Raw genomic sequence first — 22349 nt, 5'->3', positions numbered from 1 at the left:
CCCGCGCCCGGGCGTAACGCCCCTCGGGCACGGGCGCCCGCCCGTTACGCCCAGCACCCGCATCGGCCCCTGGGGTCTATGGCAGATGGGCCCCATGCCCAGAATGTTTTAATTAAAAAAAGAATTCAGAATTTAAAAATAATAATAATAATAATTAATTAATTAAGTAATTAATTAAAGAATTAAATTAAATTAAATTAATTAATCTTGGTTAGATTAACCTAATTACTAGTTAACTTAATTAACCCCTGATTAGCCTAATCAATCAATGACATGCGGGACCCACACATAGTTGACCCAGTCAACTGCATAGTTGACTGCTGACATCAGCATGATGTCATCCTTTACTGTTCTGGATAATGTTGAAAATAATTAATTCCAAAAATTAATAAAACTTTAGAAAATCATTTTAAAATAAACCGTAACTCGGATTGAAATATTTTCAACATGAAAGTTGCTCAGAACGACGAGACGAATTTGAATACGCAGCCCGTTTATCCGCCACGCATCCCTAACATAGCAAACACGCAACTTTCCCCCTCCGGTTCGTCTGTCCGAAAACGCGAAACACCGGGGATACTTTCCCGGAGGTTATCCCCCTTCACCGGTGTCACCTAATACCGCGTTGGGGCACCCCTAGCACCGTTACTTGTCTTGTCATGCATCGTTATGCATCTGTTTGCATTATATTCATTGTTTCTTCCCCCCCCCTCTTCTTCCGCTAGACACCGAGACCGACGCCGCTGCTACCCAGTCCGACTACGGAGTTGACGAACCCTCTCTCTTGCCAGAGCAACCAGGCAAGCCCCCCCCTTGATCACCAGATATCACCTACTCTCCTCTATACTGATTGCATTAGAGTAGTGTAGCATGTTACTGCTTTCCGTTATTCCTATCCTGATGCATAGCCTGTCCTTGTTACTACTGTTGTTACCATTACCTGCTATCCTACTGCTTAGTATAGAATGCTAGTGTTCCATCAGTGGCCCTACACTCTTGTTCGTCTGCCATGCTATACTACTGGGCCGTGATCACTCGGGAGGTGATCACGGGTATATACTATATACTTTCTACAGGATACATGTGGTGACTAAAGACGGGTCGGCTTGTGGAGCACCCGCGAGTGATTCACGGATTGGGGGCTGAAAGTGTTGGAAATATGCCCTAGAGGCAATAATAAATTAGTTATTATTATATTTCCTTGTTCATGATAATCGTTTATTATCCATGCTATAATTGTATTGATAGGAAACTCAGATACATGTGTGGATACATAGACAACACCATGTCCCTAGTAAGCCTCTAGTTGACTAGCTCGTTGATCAATAGATGGTTACGGTTTCCTGACCACGGACATTGGATGTCATTGATAACGGGATCACATCATTAGGAGAATGATGTGATGGACAAGACCCAATCCTAAGCCTAGCACAAAGATCGTGTAGTTCGTATGCTAAAGCTTTTCTAATGTCAAGTATCATTTCCTTAGACCATGAGATTGTGCAACTCCCGGATACCGTAGGAGTGCTTTGGGTGTGCCAAACGTCACAACGTAACTGGGTGGCTATAAAGGTACATTACAGGTATCTCTGAAAGTATCTGTTGGGTTGGCACGAATCGAGACTGGGATTTGTCACTCCGTGTAAGCGGAGAGGTATCTCTGGGCCCACTCGGTAGGACATCATCATAATGTGCACAATGTGATCAAGGAGTTGATCACGGGATGATGTGTTACGGAACGAGTAAAGAGACTTGCCGGTAACGAGATTGAACAAGGTATCGGTATACCGACGATCGAATCTCGGGCAAGTATAATACCGCTAGACAAAGGGAATTGTATACGGGATTGATTAAGTCCTTGACATCGTGGTTCATCCGATGAGATCATCGTGGAACATGTGGGAGGCAACATGGGTATCCAGATCCCGCTGTTGGTTATTGACCGGAGAGTCGTCTCGGTCATGTCTGCATGTCTCCCGAACCCGTAGGGTCTACACACTTAAGGTTCGGTGACGCTAGGGTTGTAGAGATATTAGTATGCGGTAACCCGAATGTTGTTCGGAGTCCTGGATGAGATCCCGGACGTCACGAGGAGTTCCGGAATGGTCCGGAGGTAAAGAATTATATATAGGAAGTGCTATTTCGGCCATTGGGACAAGTTTCGGGGTCACCGGTATTGTACCGGGACCACCAGAAGGGTCCCGGGGGTCCACCGGGTGGGGCCACCTGCCCCGGGGGCCACATGGGCTGTAGGGGGTGTGCCTTGGCCTATATGGGCCTAGGGCACCAGCCCCAAGAGTCCCATGCGCCAAGAGAGGAGAAAAAGGGGAGAGTCCTAAAAGGGGAAGGCACCTCCGAGGTGCCTTGGGGAGGATGGACTCCTCCCCACCCTTGGCCGCACCCTTCCTTGGAGGAAGGGGCAAGGGCTGCGCCTCCCCCTCTCCCTTGGCCCTATATATAGTGGGGAAAAAGGAGGAGCAAACAAATCTAAGTCCTGGCGCCTCCCTCTCCCTCCCGTGACACATCTCCTTCCTCCCGCAGCGCTTAGCGAAGCCCTGTTGGAATCCCGCTACTTCCACCACGCCGTCGTGCTGTTGGATCTCTATCAACCTCTCCCTCCTCCTTGCTGGATCAAGGCATGGGAGACGTCTCCGTTCCATACGTGTGTTGAACGCGGAGGTGCCGTCCGTTCGGCGCTAGGATCATCGGTGATTTGAATCACGACGAGTACGACTCCATCAACCCCGTTCTCTTGAACGCTTCCGCGCGCGATCTACAAGGGTATGTAGATCCACTCCTCCCTCGTTGCTAGATGACTCCATAGATAGATCTTGGTGACACGTAGGAAAATTTTGAATTTATGCTACGTTCCCCAACAGTGGCATCATGAGCTAGGTCTATGCGTAGTTTCTATGCACGAGTAGAACACAAAGTAGTTGTGGGCGTTGATTTTGTTCAATATGCTTGCCGTTACTAGTCTTATCTTGATTCGGCGGCATCGTGGGATGAAGCGGCCCGGACCAACCTTACACGTACTCTTACGTGAGACCGGTTCCACCGACAAACATGCACTAGTTGCATAAGGTGGCTGGCGGGTGTCTGTCTCTCCCACTTTAGTCGGATCGGATTCGATGAAAAGGGTCCTTATGAAGGGTAAATAGCAATTGGCATATCACGTTGTGGTTTTGCATAGGTAAGAAACGTTCTTGCTAGAAACCCATAGCAGCCACGTAAAACATGCAAACAACAATTAGAGGACGTCTAACTTGTTTTTGCAGGGTATGCTATGTGATGTGATATGGCCAAAAGGATGTGATGAATGATATATGTGATGTATGAGATTGATCATGTTCTTGTCAAGGGAATCACGACTTGCATGTCGATGACGAGACAACTTCAAGAAGACACGATGATGGAGATCATGATGATGGAGATCATGGTGTCATACCGGTGACAAGATGATCATGGAGCCCCAAGATGGAGATCAAAGGAGCTATATGATATTGGCCATATCATGTCACTATTATTTGATTGCATATGATGTTTATCATATTTATACATCTTATTTGCTTAGAACGACGGTAGTAAATAAGATGATCCCTCATTAAAATTTCAAGAAGTGTTCTCCCCTAACTGTGCACCGTTGCTACAGTTCGTCGTTTCGAAGCACGCCGTGATGATCGGGTGTGATAGATCCTTACGTTCACATACAACGGGTGTAAGACAGTTTTACACATGCAAAACACTTAGGGTTAACTTGACGAGCCTAGCATGTACAGACATGGCCTCGGAACACAGAAGACCGAAAGGTCGAGCATGAGTCGTATAGAAGATACGATCAACATGAAGATGTTCACCGATGATGACTAGTCCGTCTCACGTGATGATCGGACACGGCCTAATTGACTTGGATCATGTAATCACTTAGATGACTAGAGGGATGTCTATTTAAGTGGGAGTTCATAAGATGAACTTAATTATCCTGAACATAGTCAAAAAGGATTTTGCAAATTATGTCGTAGCTCGCGTTTCAGTTCTACTGTTTAGATGTGTTCCTAGAAAAAAAATTAGTTGAAAGTTAATAGTAGCAATTATGCGGACTAGGTCCGTAAACTGAGGATTGTCCTCATTGCTTCATAGAAGGCTTATGTCCTTAATGCACCGCTCGGTGTGTTGAACCTCGAACGTCGTCTGTGGATGTTGCGAACATCTAACATACACGTTTTGATAACTACGTGATAGTTCAGTTAAACGGTTTAGAATTGAGGCACCAAAGATGTTTTTGAAACGTCGCGAAACATATGAGATGTTTCGAGGGCTGAAATTGGGATTTCAGGCTTGTGCCCACGTCAAGAGGTATAAGACCTCCGACGATTTTCTTAGCCTGCAAACTAAGGAGAAAAGCTCAATTGTTGTGCTTGTGCTCAGATTGTCCGAGTACAACAATCATTTGAATCGAGTGGGAGTTGATCTTCCAGATGAGACAGTGATGTTTCTCCGAAGTCATTACCACCAAGCTGCTTGAGCTTCGTGATGAACTATAATATATCAGGGACATATATGATGATCCTTGAGATATTCGCGATGTTTGACACCACAAAAGTAGAAATCAAGAAGGAGCATCAATTGTTGAAGGTTTGTGAAACCACTAGTTTCAAGGAGGGCAAGGGCAAAAGGGACACTTCATGAAACGGCAATTCAGTTGCTGCTCTAGTGAAGAAACCCAAGGTTGAACCCAAACCCGAGACTGAGTGCTTCTGTAATAAGGGGAACAGCCACTGGAGCAGAATTACCCTAGATGCTTGGTAGATGAGAAGGCTGTCGATAGAAGTATATTGGATATACACTATGTTAATGTGTACTTTACTAGTACTCCTAGTAGCACCAGGGTATTAGATACCGGTTCGGTTGCTAAGTGTTAGTAACTCGAAATAAAAGCTACGGAATAAACGGAGACTAGCTAAAGGTGAGCTGACGATATGTGTTGGAAGTGTTTCCAAGGTTGATATGATCAAGCATCGCACACTCCCTCTACCATCGAGATTGGTATTAAAACCTAAATAATTGTTATTTGGTGTTTGCGTTGAGCATAGACATGATTGGATTATGTCTATCGCGATACGGTTATTCATTTAAGGAGAATAATGGTTACTCTGTTTATTTGAATAATACCTTCAATGGTCTTACGCCTAAAATGAATAGTTTATTGAATCTCGATCGTAGTGATACACATGTTCATGCCAAAAGATAGTAATGATAGTACCACCTACTTGTGGCACTGCCACATAAGTCATATCGGTATAAAACGCATGAGGAAGCTCCATGTTGATGGATCTTTGGACTCACTCATTTTTGAAAAGTTTGAGACATGCGAACCATGTCTATTGGTGTATATGCATAAAGAAACTCCATGCAAATGGACCATTTGGACTCACTTGATTTTGAATCACTTGAGACATGCAAATCATACCACATGGGCAAGATGATTGAAAGCCTCGTTTTCAGTAAAATGGAACTAGAAAGCAACTTATTGGAAGTAATACATTTTGATGTGTGCAGTCCAATGAGTGCTGAGGCATGTAGTGGATATCGTTATGTTCTTACTTCACAGATGATTTGAGTAGATGTTGAGTATATTTACTTGATGAATCACGAGTCTGAATTATTGAAAGGTTCAAGTAATTTCAGGGTGAAGTTGAAAGATCGTCGTGACAAGAGGATAAAATATCTATGATATGATCATAGAGATGAATATCTGAATTACGAGTTTGGCATAGAATTAAGACATTGTGGAAATTGTTTCACAACTAATACAGCCTGGAACACCATAGTGTGATGGTGTGTCCGAACATCATAACTGCACCCTATTAGATATGATGCATACCATGATGTCTCTTATCCAATTACCACAATAGTTTATGGGTTAGGCATTAGAGACAACCACATTCACTTTAAAAGGGGCACCACGTAATGCCGATGAGATGACACCGTATGAACTATGGTTTAGAGAAACCTAAGCTGTCATTTCTTAAAAGGTTTGGGGCTACGACGCTTATGTGGAAAAGTTTCAGGCTGATAAGCTCGAACCCAAAGCGGATAAATGCATCTTCATAGGACACCCAAAACAGTTGGGTATACCTCTCGTCTCAGATTCGAAAGCAATAAATGATTGTTTCTTGAATCGGGTCCTTTCTCGAGGAAAAGTTTCTCTCGAAAGAATTGAGTGGGAGGATGGTGGAGACTTGATGAGGTTATTGAACCGTCTCTTCAACTAGTGTGTGGCAGGGCACAGGAAGTTGTTCCTGTGGCACCTACACCAATTGAAGTGAAAGCTTATGATAGTGATCATGAAACTTCAGATCAAGTCACTAACAAACCTCGTGGGATGACAAGGATGCGTACTACTTCAGAGTGGTACGTAGTCCTGTCTTAGAAGTCATGTTGCTAGACAACAATGAACCTATGAGCTATGGAGAAGCGATGGTGAGCCCGGATTCCGATAAATGGCTCGAGGCCATATAATCCGAGAGAGGATCCATATATGAAAACAAAGTGTAGACTTTGGAAGAACTACTTGATGGTCGTAAGGCTGTTAGGTGCAGATGGATTTTAAAAGGAAGACAGACGATGATGGTAAATGTCACCATTAAGAAAGCTCGACTTGTTGTTAAGATGTTTCCCGACAAGTTCAAGGAGTTGACTACGATGAGACTTTCTCACTCGTAGCGATGCTAAGAGTCTGTTGGAATTATATTAGCGATTACTGCATTATTTATGAAATCTTGCAAATAGGATGTCGAAACATTGTTTCCTCGACGATTTTCTTGAGGAAAGGTTGTATGTGATACAACCGGAAGGTTTTGTCGATCCTGAAAGATGCTAATAAGCATGCAAAGCTCCAGCAATCCTTCTAAGGACTGGAGTAGGCATCTCGGAGTTGGAATGTATGCTTTGATAAGATGATCAAAGATTTTGGGTGTATACAAAGTTTATGAGAAACTTGTATTTCCAAAGAAGTGAGTGGGAGCACTATAGAATTTCTGATAAGTATATATTGACATATTGTTGATCAGAAATGATGTAGAATTTCTAGAAAGCATGTAGGGTTATTTGGAAAGTGTTTTTCAATGGAAAGCCTGGATTAAGCTACTTGAACATTGAGCATCAAGATATATAAGGATAGATCAAAACGCTTAAAAGTACTTTCAAATGAGCACATACCTTGACATGATCTTGAAGGTGTTCAAGATGGATCAGTCAAAGAAGGACTTCTTGCCTGAGTTGTAAGGTATGAAGTTAAGACTTAAAGCTCGACCATGGCAGAATAGAGAGAAAGGACGAAGGTCGTCCCCTATGCTTAAGACATAGGCTCTACAGTATGCTATGCTGTGTACCGCACCTGAAGTGTGCCTTGCCATGAGTCAGTCAAGGGGTACAAGTGTGATCCAAGAATGGATCACAGGACAGCGGTCAAAGTTATCCTTAGTAACTAGTGGACTAAGGAAGTTTCTCGGTTATGGAGGTGGTAAAAAGAGTTCGTCGTAAAGGGTTACGTCGATGCAAGCTTAACACCTATCCGGATAGCTCTGAGTAGAGATACCGGATGCATATAATGGAGCAACAATTTAGAATAGCTCCAAGTAGAACAGTTATTTGGAATAGATCCAAATAGAGCGTGGTAGCTAAATCTAGGAGATGACATAGAGATTTGTAAAGCACACACGAATCTGAAAGGTTCAGACCCGTTGACTAAAACCTCTCTCACAAGCAACATGATCAAACCCAGAACTCATTGAGTCTTAATCACATGATGATGTGAACTAGTTTAGTGACACTAGTAAACTCTTTGGATGTTTGTCACATGGTGATGTGACATGTGAGTGTTAATCACATGGCGATGTGAACTAGATTATTGACTCTAGTGCAAGTGGGAGACTGTTGGAAATATGCCCTAGAGGCAATAATAAATTAGTTATTATTATATTTCCTTGTTCATGATAATTGTTTATTATCCATGCTATAATTGTATTGATAGGAAACTCAGATACATGTGTGGATACATAGACAACACCATGTCCCTAGTAAGCCTCTAGTTGACTAGCTCGTTGATCAATAGATGGTTACGGTTTCCTGACCATGGACATTGGATGTCATTGATAACGGGATCACATCATTAGGAGAATGATGTGATGGACAAGACCCAATCCTAAGCCTAGCACAAAGATCGTGTAGTTCGTATGCTAAAGCTTTTCTAATGTCAAGTATCATTTCCTTAGACCATGAGATTGTGCAACTCCCGGATACCATATGAGTGCTTTGGGTGTGCCAAACGTCACAACGTAACTGGGTGGCTATAAAGGTACATTACAGGTATCTCCAAAAGTATCTGTTGGGTTGGCACGAATCGAGACTGGGATTTGTCACTCCGTGTAAGCGGAGAGGTATCTCTGGGCCCACTCGGTAGGACATCATCATAATGTGCACAATGTGATGAAGGAGTTGATCACGGGATGATGTGTTACGGAACGAGTAAAGAGACTTGCCGGTAACAAGATTGAACAAGGTATCGGTATACCGACGATCGAATCTCGGGCAAGTATAATACCGCTAGACAAAGGGAATTGTATACGGGATTGATTAAGTCCTTGACATCGTGGTTCATCCGATGAGATCATCGTGGAACATGTGGGAGCCAACATGGGTATCCAGATCCCGCTGTTGGTTATTGACCGGAGAGTCGTCTCGGTCATGTCTGCATGTCTCCCAAACCCGTAGGGTCTACACACTTAAGGTTCGGTGACGCTAGGGTTGTAGAGATATTAGTATGCGGTAACCCGAATGTTGTTCGGAGTCCTGGATGAGATCCCGGACGTCACGAGGAGTTCCGGAATGGTCCGGAGGTAAAGAATTATATATAGGAAGTGCTATTTCGGCCATTGGGACAAGTTTCGGGGTCACCGGTATTGTACCGGGACCACCGGAAGGGTCCCGGGGGTCCACCGGGTGGGGCCACCTGCCCCGGGGGCCACATGGGCTGTAGGGGGTGTGCCTTGGCCTATATGGGCCTAGGGCACCAGCCCCAAGAGTCCCATGCGCCAAGAGAGGAAAAAAAGGGGAGAGTCCTAAAAGGGGAAGGCACCTCCGAGGTGCCTTGGGGAGGATGGACTCCTCCCCACCCTTGGCCGCACCCTTCCTTGGAGGAAGGGGCAAGGGCTGCGCCTCCCCCTCTCCCTTGGCCCTATATATAGTGGGGAAAAAGGAGGAGCAAACAAATCTAAGGCCTGGCGCCTCCCTCTCCCTCCCGTGACACATCTCCTTCCTCCCGCAGCGCTTAGCGAAGCCCTGTTGGAATCCCGCTACTTCCACCACGCCGTCGTGCTGTTGGATCTCTATCAACCTCTCCCTCCTCCTTGCTGGATCAAGGCATGGGAGACGTCTCCGTTCCGTACGTGTGTTGAACGCGGAGGTGCCGTCCGTTCGGCGCTAGGATCATCGGTGATTTGAATCATGACGAGTACGACTCCATCAACCCCGTTCTCTTGAACGCTTCCGCGCGCGATCTACAAGGGTATGTAGATCCACTCCTCCCTCGTTGCTAGATGACTCCATAGATAGATCTTGGTGACACGTAGGAAAATTTTGAATTTATGCTACGTTCCCCAACAGAAAGGACCTTTGTCCCAACGGCCCTCTATGTGGATCTTTGTGGCGAAGCGACAGGGCAGGTTGAGACCACCTAGGAGAGAGGTGGGCCTGGCCCTGGACGGCGTTCGCGGTTATTTCAAAATAACGCGCTTAACGAGATCTTGGTATTTGATCTGAGTCTGGCTACTGGCCTATACGCACTAACCATCTACGCGGGGACAGTTATGGGCACTCGACGTCGTGGTATCAGCCGAAGCCTTCGTGACGTCAGCAACGGAGCGGCGCGCGCTGGATTGGACTGGAACGCCACTAGGCTAGGTCTGCTTCCGGCCGCCCACGCAACGTGCAGGTGTGCTAAGGGCGATGGGCCCAGACCCCTGGGCGCTTAGGTTTAGACCGGCGTGCTGACCTCTCTGTTGGTCTAGGTGGGGCTGCGACGTGTTGATCTTCCGAGGCCGGGCATGACCCAGGAAAGTGTGTCCGGCCAAATGGGATCGAGCGTGTTGGGTTATGTGGTGCACCCCTGCAAGGAAGTTAATCTATTCGAATAGCCGTGATCTTCGGTAACAGGATGACTTGGAGTTGTACCTTGACCTTATGACAACTAGAACTGGATACTTAATAAAACACACCCTTCCAAGTGCCAGATACAACCGGTGATCGCTCTCTCACAGGGTGACGAGGGGAGGATCATCGGTTAGGATTATGCTATGTGATGATACTTGGAGGACTTCAGTCTACTCTCTTCTATACGTTGCAAGACGGAGGCTGCCAGAAGCGTAGTCTTCGAAAGGACTAGCTATCCCCCTCTTATTCTGGCTTTCTGCAGTTCAGTCCACCGATGTGGCCCTTTACACATTTACCCATGCATATGTAGTGTAGCTCCTTGCTTGCGAGTACTTTGGATGAGTACTCACGGTTGCTTTCTCCCTCTTTTCCCCCTATCCCTTCTACCTGGTTGTCGCAACCAGATGTTGGAGCCCAGGAGCCAGACGCCACCTTCGACGACGACTCCTACTACACCGGAGGTGCCTACTACTACGTGATGCCCGCTGACGACGACCAGGAGTAGTTTAGGAGGATCCCAGGCAGGAGGCCTGCGCCTCTTTCGATCTGTATCCCAGTTTGTGCTAGCCTTCTTAAGGCAAACTTGTTTAACTTATGTCTGTACTCAGATATTGTTGCTTCCGCTGACTCGTCTATGATCGAGCTCTTGTATTCGAGCCCTCGAGGCCCCTGGCTTGTAATATGATGCTTGTATGACTTATTTTATTTGTAGAGTTGTGTTGTGATATCTTCCCGTGAGTCCTTGATCTTGATCGTACACATTTGCGTGCATGATTAGTGTACGGTCAAATCGGGGGCGTCACACTTAGTTTCATCGCTATAAATACTAACTTTGTTGCAATACAGGCCTAATATTGCAACAAACTGTATCGATGTTGCAATATGGTAGTGGTATTGCGACAAACAAATTCCGTTGCGTGAGGGCAGTCATTTTGTTGGAATAGAGACTAGGTATTTCAATAGAATAACTATTCGTGGCAATATTCAAAAAGATATTGCAACATCGGCATGACGTTGCATTAGTTAGAAATACTAATGCAAACAAGTGGCTAACTATTGCAACAAACTGCATCAGCGTTGCAATATGGTAGCGATATTGCAACAAACAAATTTCGTTGCGCGAGGCAGGCATTTTGTTGTAATGGAGACTAGGTATTTCAACAGAATAACTATTTGTGGTAATATTCGGAAATATATTGCAACATTAGTTTGACGTTGCATTAGTTACAAGTAAAAAGGTGGGAAAAATATATTATTCAAATTTATAGATATTAAGTTATGATTTTTGCAAGCTTTAAGGAGTTATTAAAATATATTTTAATTGCACCAATTTCAATTAACCAAAACAATGGAAAAAAATTATGAATGGATAGGACACACTTTCTTGATAGGAATATATATTTAGTTTGTTAAATTTGGATTTGAAATGGCTAAGTTGTTGCCATTTTAAAACTAGGGTGTTTTCTGCCAAAAGAAGGACTTGTCAGATGGAAATCGAAAATGAGTTATTTGCATGGAAGTACCGCAATTGAGGCAATACGTGCAGATTCGTAGCACTTTTAGTAATTTTTACGTGTCAGTGCCATGTTCGAGGCAGTCTGTTACGAAATGATCTAAACTGCGTATAATTGCGTATTGACAATGTATTTGACCATGGGGGCCCGCCCTGTTAGATGCTGATGTGGCATGTTATTTTGCTAAAAAATAACCCTAAGTTTTTAATAAGAGCGTTTAGATCACTAGTAAACTAATATAAGAGAGATCTCTTATGTTAGTTTAGTAGTGATCTAAACACACTTATATTAGTTTACGGAGGGAGTACTATTTAATAACGTGTATATCTCCTGTTTGTGAAAAAGGGTCTTCTCAGAGAAGAAAATTTACAAAATCAAACACGCGTGGCCGCTTACTGCGCGAACACTCTGACCGTTGCACCACTGCATGAGTTAGTTCTTACGGAAGACATATACTCTTGTATACCATAAGTTTGCAAAACTTCGGAGAAATAAAAGCGCGCACCCGCACTCGAACTCGAGACTTCTCTCTTCCACTACTACCAGAGCAACCAGCTGGACTACTTCACACGCGTCAAAAAAAAAGTTGGACTACTTCACAAGCGTAAAAAAAAAGTTGGACTACTTCACCACTTGTGTCAATATTCCGTGTTTTGGTCCTCATATTCTTTATTCAGTTCGCTGAAGCCGGATTTTTTTTTCGATTCTTTCTAGTTTGGTTTTTATTTCCTTTTTCTTTTCTTTAATTTTATTGTTTATTTTTTCAAAAAAACGAACTTTTTAAAACTTGATGAACTTTTTTCATTTTTTGTGAACTTTTTTCCAAATTGATGAACTTTTTTTCATAAATGAATTTTTTTAATTCGATGAACTTTTCTGGAAATCAATGAAGTTCTTTTTAAAATTCAATGAGCTTTTTCTAATTCAATGAAATTTTGTTCAAATTTGATGAACTTTTTTCTATTTCGATGAACATTTTTCAATTTCGGGGAACCTTTTTTTCAAATCAATGATTTTTTTAATTTCGTGAACTTTTCTTAAGTTTGTAAACATTTAAAAAAACCGTGAACTTTTTTAAATCACTATTTTTTATTTTTTGCAGATTTTTCTCTTTTTTTTTCTTTTTTTGGAAAAGTCAACCGTTGAGGAAGGGCTCACCTTACATGGGCCGGCCCAGGGCAGAAACGCAGAATGCGTCCGTTCCTCAAGTGGCGCTGAAGGCGCCACTTAGGAGCTCCCGCAAGAACCTCCGCCATGAGGGCTCGTCGCCGCTGCTCCATTCCGCCATTTGTTCAAAATAGCAGACGTATATCTTTGTATACTTTGGTCTGTTGCGTTATTTTGTATCTGTTATTTTCTTATTTCTTTTATCCTTTTTTTCAGATCTCGTGTATTTTTCGGATTGTATGCACTGTGCGTATCATATATATATGGTATATTAAAAGAATGTTCAATATATATACGATGAACTTTAAGTAAGATCATTGTATATTAAAACAATATTCAATGTTCAGTGTGTATTTACAAAAAATATCACATACTAAAAAGTTCACTGTAAATTGGAAAAATGTTGAAAGTATTGAAACAGGGTCTTATGTATATTATACAATTTTGCGTGTTGTTCCGATTCTACGAAGAAGGGTCCTACATATATTCAATGTTCAATGTTCAATGTTACGAGTCTATGAAGGAGGGTCCTACATATATAATACACGTAAATATACAATTTTGTGTGTTGTCCATAAACTGTATATATGTGTATACACGTGAATCTAGACACACACACACACACACACACACACATATACACATATACACGTAAATATACAGTGTATATATATTTAAATGGTATTATACTTTTGTATACTTTCAAACTCACAAAAAAAAGTGTAGCTGCAATCCGGTCGTAGTTGTATACTTCTGTATTTCTTTTCGTCAAACTCACAAAAAAGTGCAGTTGACAAGATCGATCCGATGATATCTCCGTATGAAAGGGAAGAACACAAACCACTAGGCTATCCCATTGGATGTGATATAAATACTTTTTTACTTCTTTTATTTGTTCTGTCATTTTGTGGTTTTTTCTCTTGCTGTTTTTATTATATTTTTCTGTTTTTTTCTTTCTTTATCCTCTTTCTGAAATGCGTGGATTTCTTTCAAATTCATGAACTTTTTTTAAAACCGATGAAGCTTTTTTTCGAAATCCATGAACTTTTACTCAAATTCGTGAATCTTTTGTCAGAATTGATGATTTTTTTTATAATTTCTGAGCTTTTTAAAAAATCAATGAACTTCTTTCCGAATTTGATGAATTGTTTTCAAAACGAATGAACTTTTCTTTAATTCGAAGAACTGTTTTCAAATTTGATGATTTTTTAAAATTAAACTACAACAGTATCATCAATTATACCATTAGAAATGGATATAGCAACTAAACCATGATATGCAAACAAGGACGGCTCCGGCAAGGCTCCTTCGCTCCCTCGCGCGTGGATCCGATGCGGGACGGATTTGACGGACAAGGGGGTCACGATGTGGAGGGTCGCGGCAGTGCGATCCGGCTCCTAGGGGCGACGTTGGGAGGCGGGTGACGCGGATGTGGCCTCCGGTGATGGGGTATGCTGGGTCTTGGTGGCGGCGGCAATCTCACCGGATCCGCAAGCACTAGGTGGCGCGAGCTGCGGACGACGACGGGAGGGATCCCTAGACACCTCCCAATGCCCTGCCGGCTGCTCCTCCCCTTCCCTGTCGCTGCCAGAGGGCGTGATCGGGTGAAGCCTGGCCAGCGGCCGCGGCGACAGGGCTCCTTCACCCCCTCGTGCGTGGATCCGATGCAGGACAGTTCTAAGGGGCAAGGCCACAAATATTTGACATATATCCCAAGTTTCAATTTTGTCATGGCAACTAGGGAGTAAACAAGGATACACAATTGTAGGTCCGTGATGAAACAACATGTTGCTAACACAACAGATCTCAAAACGAAATTGGTTTGATTGTTAATTTACATAGTTGAATCTTTATGGTTTTCATTGAAACAAAAATGACATGATTATGTTGGACCTACTCTGGCGTGGAGGAACCCTCCACAGACTGTTCGGTAAGATGAAAGATGTTGAGATCACCCAATCTCAAGATTAAAAAGTGAGATCGAGACTGACATAGATCGACCGTCTCATCAACCCATCCCATTTGTACTTATGTTCCAAGGCAAGAGTATAACCTAGTAGTTTTAAAGTGAGGGCCACATAAGGTTTATGTGAGCTGTAGTTTAAAACAAGCCAAGTTTTTGCTGCTTTCTGAAATGATTTTTGAAATTATAGTGCAAACCTGGTTGTATGTACCTACAACCGGGTCGTCCGATGACAACAAGCTAGCGCCGGTCGTGACCCCTACTTTCACGCAATGGCCACCCCTGCCAGGCTGTAGCTCGTGTCGTCCTAACCGGGCGGCAAGCCCCGGCTGCGAGCCGCCCCTCTGACCTTGCACGCCGCTCCTGGTCGGCCATGGCTCCTGTCGCCCGCTTCCTCCATCCTCGGTGGTGAAAAGCAGTTCTGTTGTCCCTCTTCCCGACCTTTGTCCGTGAGTTCGAGCCTCTCCACCGGCCATGGATGCGAGCTTCCCACACGCCGCTTACTGCCGGACTTAGGGAAGATGACGGACGTGGGACAATTTCATAGGGAATCTCCCGATCTGGTTCGGACGGAAGATGACGGTCGTGAGACGATTTGGCAGCATATATATCTCATATTGCTTTGAAAAATTACTTTTCCAATTTATTTCATTATTATAAACATTCCCTCCAAAAAGAATGGACGGACAGGAGACAATTAACTTATCATTATGATGGTGAATTTTCATTTGTACAAAAGGGTCGACTTCCCTCGAGGTCTGTCGTTTCTCATGAGTTGCGTGCTGGTTACGTCTACTTGGGCGGGAGGTTCTTGTGTCAAGGGATTGTCCATTGGTTCTCATTACCCCATCTTCGGGTTATGTGCACTGCTCGCGTAATTGGGAGATTTTATCAGCTGAATTCGGAGGAGTTCATTGTATCGTGAAAGATCGGGCCAAATTAGTAGCACGATGAGGTTGTGCTTTCATTAGATGGGGACCAGAGGAGACTTTGGTCGGCTGGTTCAGCCCAACATCTGCGGCGGCTCTCGATGTCATTACCCTTCTTGTAGGCGAAGCCGAGGTCCCTCCTATCCAGCTCCGACCACCTCCCGGACGAGAGGCCAAAATTCGTCTTGGATTGGGCACCGGCGGCCTGCACGTCGTATCGCTCCATGAGGGCGCCATCTTGGGAGGCTTGGGTGTTCGGGGGAGAGTTGCTATGGGTGGTGGAACCTGCATGGCAAGGGCTCCATCGGCGGCGATGGTGTGGAGGTTGGCAGGTGAAGCGGCGTCGGATATACCGTGTCTACGATAGTGGATCTTGGCGGCATGGTGCAGCCTAGTCTCGGCGACATATGCGTCTGAATGGACGAGCGCAAGGCGGTAGCGCTGTTCGTCGTCGTGGTGGCAACGACAGATGGCCGGCCTGGTAAGGATGATGCACGATCTCTTTTCTAGACATGGGTCAGCGGTTCGATGGTGGTGGCGGCTTCTAAAACATGTGTGTGTGTGTGTGTGTGTGTGTGGTGTACGCGTTAGATTTGCTGCACCGAGTGTAGGCTCCTTATATGTCATGCGGGCAGATCGGTGGTGACCTCAGTTCTAAATGGTGGGGGAGACGGCACTCCATATTGTCGAGTTGTTAGGTGTAAATGGTGGCTTCGGATGACTTGATGTATGTTCTTGTCAGATCTTTGTTGAATAATTAATAAAGATGACAGTATGCACCGACTGATGGAGAGGCCGGGGGTTTAAATCACCTTTCTGAGTAAAAAATGTCATTAATAGAAGGCAATTTTCGGGAACCTCCATAGGTTGGCGTGCGCTCCGTGTTCAGCTACCAGGGTTGGCCATTTTAACCTTTTCCACGGAATATTTTGGACTCAGACTGGCCATAGTGGGAGTAACTTCAAGAGTAACATCGGTTCTAACTCAGCAAATTTGCCTATGTGACAGCTTTTGCAACATCTTTCCCACCCTGTGCAACTACTGCTTCCTCATCCAATCCGACTTGTGCGTGCCCGGGTGCACAAACCTCTGCAGGATCTACTGCGTGTGATCGACCATGCAGGAACACATCGACATGAGTGGATTCCAGAGTGTCGATGAGCATGCCTGCGTTGCCATTGTTATATTTGCTGCTCTATGTGCAATAAGTCAATGCCGGTCAGGCTGCATGCATGTATTGCATGCGAGTGCCTTGACTTAGCATTTGATACTGTGTTTAATTTGCTACTATTCCCTTCACTACAGCATATTACATATTACTACGTTGTGCATCCAATGCATTTATATTGTACGCCCACCATTTGGTTATGAATAAGACTCGTTTGGAATATCACATATCTACCAAAGCAAAGTTCAGGTTGCACCTACTTGTGTATAGTTTATCTGCAAAGGTCAAATGTTCTCTTGTTTGTAAGAAACAAAAAGGAGAATTTTTCATATAAGGATAACACGAATCTTGACGCAAACCGAATGGTTTAGATAGAGGGTACGCTAGTATGGGGTACTAAAAATCCACACTCGAAGTATTCCTATATGCACATCATATAATTATCGTTTCGACCAAGTGTTTGGTTGTATATGTAAATCGCGTAACTCCCACGATAACCCACGTAGCCCATTTAAAGATAAAGAAGAGAATTATTCTACGATCTTTACTTGTGTTGTAGGTAAGTTACCTTTTTTAGTATATATGATTCCTATTAAATCTATTAGGCTATGTAATTGTTAGAGTACCTCTATGGATTCACTCCTCTCAAACATCAATTTGGGCTACAAGAATTTATACTGGGGAATTGCTCATAGAAGTCCAAGAAACCGGGGTGGAAGAAAGGTAGGAGAAGCCAGGGGAGCCGCCAGTGACGTGATCCTACGCGGATTCCTTCTTCGTTGCTTCCTCACCGATACTTGTAGCTCGTAGCAGCCGGTGATGCTCAGCCCAAGTATATGTATGGGCTAGGGGAGGTCCCTGACATCCCCCTCCTTGAAATGCACCTTGACCACAAGCCGACGCACCGAGGACCACCCGGTAAACATATATATGGGCTAGTAATTCATGCAGTATGTGCGGCTTCTACTAACGCACTATGTGTTGAACATCGACCAACACTCTTTTCACTCCTAAACAATCCGTGAAACCATTAATTATGTGTTATGAGTAACATATATATGTTTATTGTTATAATGCACTTGTTATTTTTTTATAACTACTACTTTTTACTGGTAAGACATCATTGCAATGTGGTGTCTGTATGTGTTGTATGTGGATCAATGTTAAAATTAGAATTTATGTATCCTATTACTAAACAGTAAGACTCAGCTAGCTAGGAGCCCCCACAGTGTTTTGACGCTCTCGGCCGTCGGATGGCTCAAACGTACGATCTAGATCAGCTTTTGGTCATCCCGACGTCGCTCAGGCGCTCCAGGCACCGTTTCGCGGGCTGCTGCTCCATAGAACGAGCTCCGTCGAAAGCCCATTCGCATAATAGGCCAGGTCGGCCCTAACCCTCCAGACCGCTCTTCTTAATTTGTTCATCGTCCGCGATGCGCCGCCACCGTCCTCCCGGACTCCGTCCCATAGGCCAGCTTCTGCAGCGCATCTGCCTTGGCGAGTCCGCGTCAGTGCCATCCTATCGACCTTCTGTGTGCGACAGCCGACAGCCTCTATCCGTTCTCCTCGTTCCCTCTCCCGTAGCCACCGTCGCTGAGGTCTCGCCACATCGCCACTCAATCGACGCAGGTGAGCACCATGGAGTTCTTAGCAGTCACGGGGTACAGTTCAGGAGGAGATCCTTTATGGGGTGCAACCTATCCTCGATCAGACGTACCCATCTGGTGGCCGCGACATACCAGGATAACCGTATGGTGATATGTTCATGTGTCTTCGTGGGTTCCTGGAAAAAGCTCTCTGTACCACTGAATAATTTGCTACAGTACTGCATTCAGTTCCTTCCCCTCTTCTTTGTCTTCAGATATTGAAGCAAGAAACAAAAACAGTCCACAAATTAACTGCTTGTTCCAACGTAGTTTCATTTGCTTCTACAGGGGGGAGAGCATTTTCCTGTTGAATGAATCCTACAATTTCCTTATCTGGTCTGGAGGGTTGATTCAACTTATAAAGTACGGGGATGCCCTACGAAGCTAGAGAGCCAGTGATCCAAGTGAAGGTGTATGTCAATGTTTCTTCTCTTCTCATTAATGTTAGATGGAGAAATATAGATGGAGCAGTTTTGGTTTTCAATAAATATGATCCACCAGCTATACCAAGGTACTCCAATTTGAACCATTCAAAATATAGTAAATGTTTTAACTAGCTGAATTTTCTCAGAGTTTTAACATTATTTTGTATAACATTCACGGGCGCGGCATCGCGCGCCTTCATGTTCTAGTGCATTTTGATGATGTGATGAAGGCGCAATATGCTGCAATAGCATCAATTTGGCATCAATTAATAGAAGTGGCGGGCACCGAACACTGTGGCGAGCGGCGGAAAGGGCCCGCCACTGCTGCAAAATTTCTGTGACGGGCAGTGGTGATAGCCCTCCACTGTAGATGGGCTACCACCGGCGGGCAGTGGTGATTGTCCGCCACTGAAGTTGAGCTACCACTGGCATGTGGCCGCCCACCATTAAATTTTTTTGAAAGGAGAATAAATTAATATCGCGAAGATACCAATTACATCCCGTCTATGCACCAACAAGATGTCACAAGGACATCCAGGATGCACACATCCAAAGGAGACAATTAAAAAAAAGGAAAAAAAAGAATGATCCCGCCACAGCGACTGACTCCTCTCAATAGCAACACACATAACACCACCTAATACAACACCCCAAAAACATAAAAGGTCTCAAAAAACAATGCCTCCAAGAAGGGAACAGTGCACAAGCGTCGTCATTGCCCGATCCAAAATCTTGGGTTTTCACCCTGGAAAAAGGTCGCGCTCCCAAAACAATTCCTCCAGCAAGGCAATCGCCAGACACAACCAATGAAGGTCAGACCTTTGGTTTTCACCCTGAAAGTCATGACTTGGTACTCGAGGAGTACCACCACGGTGTTGCCACCCCCACTTATCACTACTACTCCTGCGACTTATCTGACACCTGGCTGACTCCATCGCCGCCAAGGCTCCGTCCGTCTAGTTGATCCTCCTATCACGGCCACCATGACCTTCTCCATCGTTGTCTCCACCATGGAAATCGAGAAGACATGTCCCAAGGTGTCATCGGCCAATAGAGCTTCGCACCATGCCCTCAAAACCTCGTAGGCAGATATGGACGTGCACTATCGGATTCTGTCCGATCCAGATATCCTGGGCAAGATCTTCAGCAGCAGTTCCGGAACACGTCGATGACTAGATCAAGGAGGACCGATTTTGGAGGATGTTTTCGTGAAGCGAAAAGAGTACGAGGACTACCACCATAAGCATCATGGTAGTAGGCCACCATGGTGTCCAGGAGCATGCAGCACACCTGTCCGTAGACTTGTACAGGCCAAGATCCAAACCAGCACGGCTGCAGGACGTGCGCCGACCGCGCCGCAACACCACGCGGTCATGAGCGACCAACTTGCTGCCGACCAGGAGCAGCCCCACTGGCGGACAAGGAAGATGCCGTCGGGATCCCGCGGAGCTGCCCAGGTCTGAGCCGCCACTGCGAGATGAGATGCCCGACCACCGCCGTCATAGGATCCTGTGTGAGCTTTGCCGATGGTCCCCTCAGGCAGCGGCAAGACGAGGGGAAGGAGAGGCAGACTCAGGAGTCACCGACGGTGGCGCTTTCCCCATGTCGCCAGATCGGTGCGACGCGGGGGCATGTCACCAGATAGGGGGCGCCCGCCACTGATGGCATATTAGCAGTGGTGGAAGGTCAGTGGCGGGCGCCCCTGAGAGCCTTGGTCGTCACTACTAGTCTTTTTGAACTAAAGACGAGGACAACACCATGACCTAAAGACAGGACAACACCAACTAAAACTGTATATCCAAACTCCATTGAATCCTCACAGGGGTTGCCTTCCCTTCTTCTGATCCTGCTTACTACTTATGGCCAAATGCATGGTAATTATGATAAAAAAGCAAACAACAAAGATGCCACATCTAATAGTTGCCAAGGCCTAAATGACTTAGTAAACGAGTAATGTTGAATAAAGCTGATAAAGGAATCCTAGTCTTTTCTTTTCTTTGCTTGGATAATGAAGGACGGCGGGGTTATATAATTGTTATTTACGAAGTAGGTCATACATTATTGAAATTTGTTATAAAAAGAAAATATTTTAAAAAAATCTTCAGCTCATGGGGGGTGAGGAATGGGTAGAGGATTTTCCCCAGCTGGTTATTTTTCCCTGGAGCAGTGTAGAGAGAGTTTTGGATCTGTCTCCTTAGATGGTGTGAACTTTTTTAGCCGTGTGATTGTTTATTTGCTGGATTTTCCCAGCAATTTCTTATCCACAAAAATTGGCAAAGCTATCCTCATAATTCAGTCACTGTATTTCTTGATTATTCTGTTATTCATTTTATTTTTACTGTTACCTATGGACTGTGTGCTTGTGAATTGTTGCAATTAGCTAGGTGACTGGTCTTGGGATTGGGAGCGACATATCTTTGCCTTGTTACCTGTTGGTGTATATTCACCCGTGTGATTACCATGACTAGGTTAGGTTGCTGCTTGTGTTTATTATCATAAGATCATGTGGCTGGGCTCTGCACATGAATTAGTTGAAGATTCAGTAACGGCCAACATCATGTACAGCATCACAGGTGCTTTTATACTTGGTGAATTATAATTCTGCTATATCCCAAGCCCCGAGTTGTTTGGTTTTACAGTGGCCATGCTAAGATGAGTGCTTGTACGATGGGAAAACACCATTTGCGCATACATATGGTCATGTTTGCTCTCTTGATCCTGATTATTTTTTGCTTACTGACGGCTGCTTGGTAAATTGCTGGATAGAGTTTGTTATCGTCACGATGCCAATACAGAGAGACTAGAGTGCTCCAAGTACCGGGAAAGAGCTTATAGGTGAACTCAAATTAGTGGCAGGCGAAGCCGGACACCCGCCACAGCTAATTTTGAAAACTAGCAGCGGCGGGTGACAGGATGCACCCGCCAGTGCTGGTGGTGTAACAGTGGCGGGCGCACCGGAATGACCGCCACAACTGGACTCGCAAAATTTGCTAGCATGTTGAAACCTGCCACTGGCGGGCGTTGCTGCCCACCCGCCACTGCTACTTCGTCTTAGAGTGGCGGTCGTGGAATACGCCCGCAACAGACATAGTGGGGTGACCCTCTCAAATTTGTAATTTTCCATATCCAGATGTTTGCAGTGCGGGCAACAAAGGTATTCGCCACTGCCGCAATGCAGTCACCCGCGCAAATAAAAAATAATCAAGAAGTCAGGAGTGGCGGGCATCCCGTATGGCCCGCCACAGAACTTTATTGCCTTTTTTGCTTGCCCGAAATTCAGTTAATGCCGCGAAAATAGCAAACCAACTCTAAAAGTTGTGAAATT

The sequence above is a fragment of the Triticum urartu genome, chromosome 4A (assembly GCF_056163025.1).
Source record: "Triticum urartu cultivar PI428250 chromosome 4A, HENAU_Tu73, whole genome shotgun sequence".
NCBI classification, from domain to species: domain Eukaryota; kingdom Viridiplantae; phylum Streptophyta; class Magnoliopsida; order Poales; family Poaceae; genus Triticum; species Triticum urartu.
Note: the sequence above shows the minus strand (reverse complement) of the source record.